Genomic DNA, 4,883 nt, shown 5'->3' with positions numbered 1-4,883 from the left:
TGACAAGTTCAAAAGCTTGTCAACCTCAAGTGTTCAAACATTTTTTTTTCCTCAAATGTCATTGGCTTGTCATAAATGATGTCCAGCAATAGTCGTGTGATTTCTAAGTACTTTGCAATCCATGCCTGGCAATAATTGCGTACACCTATAAGGGACATCATTTACTTCTTTGTTATTGGTTTTAGGGCTCGGGCAACGCCTTCTTTTTGCTTGTCACCAAAAATGCGCCCCTTTTCAGTCAAAATGCGGCCTAAATATGTGACTTCCTTTTTTAACAGCTGCATCTCATCGGTTCAGTTTGATGACGCATTAAGTAATTCTCGAGGTCAAACATATGTTTAATATCTTCCTCAATGTCCTCACTGTTGTCACTGTCAGAGGGGGAATCCAGAGGTTTGGACATCAACTCGCAGTCCGAAGCCCCACTGGGGTCCCGGCCTAGTCATTCATTTTCCCAATCGTACACTTCCTTAAAACAAGTTCTCAAACCCTTCATTCATTATGTAAATTACTCGTCTTCTCCTTGGCCGCCCTCGTGTGCAAGCCTATCCTAGACGCTCACAGCAGAAAAAGAAGGGAGGGGGGGGGCCTCACTGTTCATACGCCAATCACGCGGTCCCCAGGCAACCAAGCTGCCAGGGGTTACGCCCCCTACCAAAGGCTCCAGTTTACTGGCCACTCCTCCCTGCCAATTTACGAGCAGGCAATCTCAAGCCAATGGCAACAGCTCCTTCCCCCTAAACTTTCCGCTCGTTCCAATTCACTTACGCTTTCCTTCTGGCATCTGCCCAACCTACTTTACCTCTCAGTCATCTCCAACCCCCTCTTAACTTTCTGCTCATCCTATTTCACTTACGCTTTTCCTTCTCAACCTACCTTGCCTCTCAGTTAGAGAACCAAATTCTGCCCGCGCACCTCAGGTTTGACACCACTTAAAATTCAAAATCAGGAAACACCTATGCTTTTGCAAAGATTCCTCATGTTCACTTTCAAAACCTTCATTCCATCTTTCATAACACCTACTTCTCTCTTTCAATTCATGCAACCAGCTCAGTGTCTTACATCCCTCAACCACATAGGTTCTCATTCTGTTACTCTATACAGTTTTCCACTTGCAAATCTGCCTATGACACCTTTCTCACTTGCCCTATCATTTGGACTTCATCAATCCTTTCTATGGAACATTAATTGTTCCTTTCCCTTTTCTACACATTCTTTTTCTTTCTTTACACATTCCTTTTCTTTTCTTATTAACTTCCAATCTCTACACTGCAAAGTTTCCCTGGACTTTACTATACTACCCAATACCCCAATTTTAGAAAATTGGACCAGTTTGTCCACACCTAGGGTGTTCTAAAAACTGGTTTCTCATCAGTAGGACAGCAACTCAATTTTCCTGTTGTGGCAATTCTCACTTCAACTTTTTCAGGTGGAGATTTCTTGTCTATTACATCCACAACAGTCTGCTGTTTATAATCCTACTGTATTACATGGGATAAAATACCAAGTGGTATTAGTAATCCCCAATCGCACACACTCCAGCTCACTGACTCAACCCCCACCCTTTCTCTTCTTTGTTCTCACACACACACATAGTCAGACTCAGACATATACACGGGCCCACAAAACAACACACACAGTTCTCAACATTGAACAGCTACAAACGAGAAGCTAATCAATATTTTTCAATTTCAACTAACCTACATTTTTCCTTTATTTCAAATTCGGAAAGTTGACAGTTAACTTCCTTCATCAATTCTGCCGCCATTTCTGACAGTCTTAATTGTTATGGTGTCTAGTTATGGTTCCTCAGTGTTGAGAAAAATTCAAATTGCCTGACTTTGGGTTGAATACCAAGCTTCTACTCCCAATTTGGAGCGGGTATTCCTGGGTGTTTTTACTCACAACCCTCGGTCAGTTTTAGATTTCTCAAACGTTGGACATTCATACAATACACATACACACTCACAGATTGATCAGTTCTGTGTCTGTGAAAATAGATAAACTATTTTCGTCTTCTATAAATAACAAACGTTGTACTATCACTTCCAAATATAGTAATAATTACATCTGTACTCTACCAGAAATAAGGACCCCTAAATCTGTCTTCCAGAAAAAACAGTTAATTCTGTACTATCCGAGCAGATATAATCAACTACACTTGTACTCTCTACCAGACAAGGAATGCCTTAATCTGCCTTCCAGAATAAACAACAGTTAATTCTGTACTGTCCGAGTCTTCCAACAAGTCTTCCAAAATAGCAAAGTTAAATCTGTATTTCTTCCAGAAAATAGCTAAGCTAAGATGTACTATCTCTTCGGGTAAAGGAACTCCCTGAAACCCGACTATCCTTCAAAAACCCAAAAAAGTTTTTTACTATCTGTTGTATACAACCACTGACCTGTGACAATCTCTCCGCTGGTCGAGACACTCGCGGTTCATGGATGAAGTCTGTGTTCTCTCCGGTGGAGGATTGCCGAGGACCGGCCTCCTGGAAGAGAGGACTTTTCACGATGGCGCCGTTTTCAGTCGTCGTCAATCGTCCACCGCAGATCACACGTTTTCATCCGGCATTCGAAGGACCAAGTAATGTTAAGGATGTTTCTATCAAAACAAGCCTGAACAAATGAATCAACCAGCCAAGATTGTCTGTCATTTCCGCGCGGGGCAGCCCTCGAACTCCGAGGCGAAGCCAGCGTGTTCGACTGCACACATGGTTTTTATTTGCATCAGCATAAGCAATTTGAATATGCAATACATACAGAATGGAAAACTTGACATTTGACTCCATCCCACTTGCCCACCCTCTTCCTGCCTATTCTAACGGTTTCAGCTTACAAGACACCTTTTGTTCATACTTCCGCTTATTCTAACAGCAAAAGGGAGCATGTTCACTCTGAACTTCATTTGACCTGTGTAGTGTATTTTCACAAGGCTTAACATGTTGAACTTATTTTATGGCCATGACGATATTGTTGCTTTAGAAATACCAAGCCTTGTGTTGGACCTCCCTAAATGCATAAGTTACAGCCTTAAGAGGCCTCGGGCCCCAACATTATCTACGAAGGGTTAAAGAGGTCATCAACACCCCAAGAAAAGGGTTCTGGCGTTGGGGAGTCACATTCGCGATGAGGCCGTACCTGGCACCCGTAGCTGTCGAAGGTTTAATTAGAGGCCAGAAAGATACGAATGCATGTGCAACAAAGGGGGCCTGTAAGATTAGTTATAGTTTGAAACTTGCTAAGATGACAAACTAAACAACAAAACTAACAGATGAACATACAAACTTAAATTTCTTTAACACTTCCCCGGGCACGGGCGGTGCCAAGCGGCCCCTAAGTTTAACCAAATGGAAGCTCCGGAGGAGGAGGGCATGCTCGCGTCACAGTAAGCCGAAGAGGAGCACCTTCCCCGGGCACGGGCGGTTCCAAGCGGCCCCGAAGTTTAACCGAATGGAAGCTCCGGAGGAGGAGGGCATGCTCGCGTCACAGTAAGCCGAAGAGGAGCACCTTCCCCGGGCACGGGCGGTTCCAAGCGGCCCCTACGTTTAACTGAATGGAAGCTCCGGAGGAGGAGGGCATGCTCGCGTCACAGTAAGCCGAAGAGGAGCACCTTCCCCGGGCACGGGCGGTGCCAAGCGGCCCCTAAGTTTAACCGAATGGAAGTTCCGGAGGAGGTCGGGCGTGTGTCACAGTTAAGCCGAATTGGAGCACCTCTTGCGCCCGGGCACGAGCGGAGCGCGAGGCTGTCCGTTATGAAAGAATAAATAAATAAAGAATGCCACCTTTTTTTCACAGGGCACACCGGACGGCGTACCATCAGGTTAAAGTCGGAGTAATTAAATAAATACAAAAAGAATGGCTGGGGAATAAAAAAATAATACGTTTTAATAATAATTTGGTTTTTTTGTTATAACATGAATTTCACTCTCTCTCTCTCTCTCTCTCCCCGTATATATATATATATATATATAAATATAAATATTTATATATTTATTATATATATTGTATATTTTTTTTAAGCATTTTTGAAGGTGCGCCGCTACTTCGCGGATTTTCAGTTTTCGCGGGTGGTCTCGGTCCCCATTAACCGCGATAACCGAGGGTTCACTGTACTCCATAAAATTTACAAAAAGCGAGGTGAAACACTCAACCAGGGCTGCTTTTTTGAACATTTCTCGAGGGCCATGGCGAGCCATTTCAAAAAAGCTGCACAACTAACGTATAAAATATTGATAAATTTGCTCTGCCTGATGTGTGTGTCAAGTTTCACGAGTTGTCGTTCATATTTAGAACCTCATAATCAGCGTTGTTTTATTGCCGAACCGTGCAATGCCACTCCCACAACTTTTCACGAAAAAGGATGAATTTCGTATTGTGACATCCTCATGGCCGAAACAGTCCTCCGAGCATATATGAGGGCGACCTTGTTGAGTTGCACGGAGAAAAACATCCAAGAAAATAACTTGTATTAGCTTTTACCAGTTGGTGGCGCTACTACTACGATGAAAAATAAGTTGGTAGATGTCTTCAGGGCTGAAGTATCCTCAAATGTGTACAACTTCGAGAAGATAGGATCATCTGAGTCATGTTGCCGGAGCTTTTGTTGCCACAAAGTACAATCGGACTTTTCAGCACCGTAATAGCCACGCCTTTTGCCAAAACGTCACAAACTCGGCAGAGAGTAAGATCATTGTCTTGAGTCTTTTCTGACTAATTTTCAGTCGGATTCGTCAAAAGGGCACCGTGCAGTACGTGAAAATTAAAATAAAACAAATTTTTGATTCCACTTGGCGGCGCTGTGTGTATAACAAAATAATAACATTAAGATGTCTTCAGGTCGGGACATTTTATTTACAGGTGAAGGTTTGGATTTTTAGGAG

Source organism: Idiotropiscis lumnitzeri, unplaced genomic scaffold, assembly GCF_059441095.1.
Source record: "Idiotropiscis lumnitzeri isolate Australia: NSW breed Sydney's pygmy pipehorse unplaced genomic scaffold, RoL_Ilum_1.0 HiC_scaffold_31, whole genome shotgun sequence".
Taxonomy (NCBI): Eukaryota; Metazoa; Chordata; class Actinopteri; order Syngnathiformes; family Syngnathidae; genus Idiotropiscis; species Idiotropiscis lumnitzeri.
Note: the sequence above shows the minus strand (reverse complement) of the source record.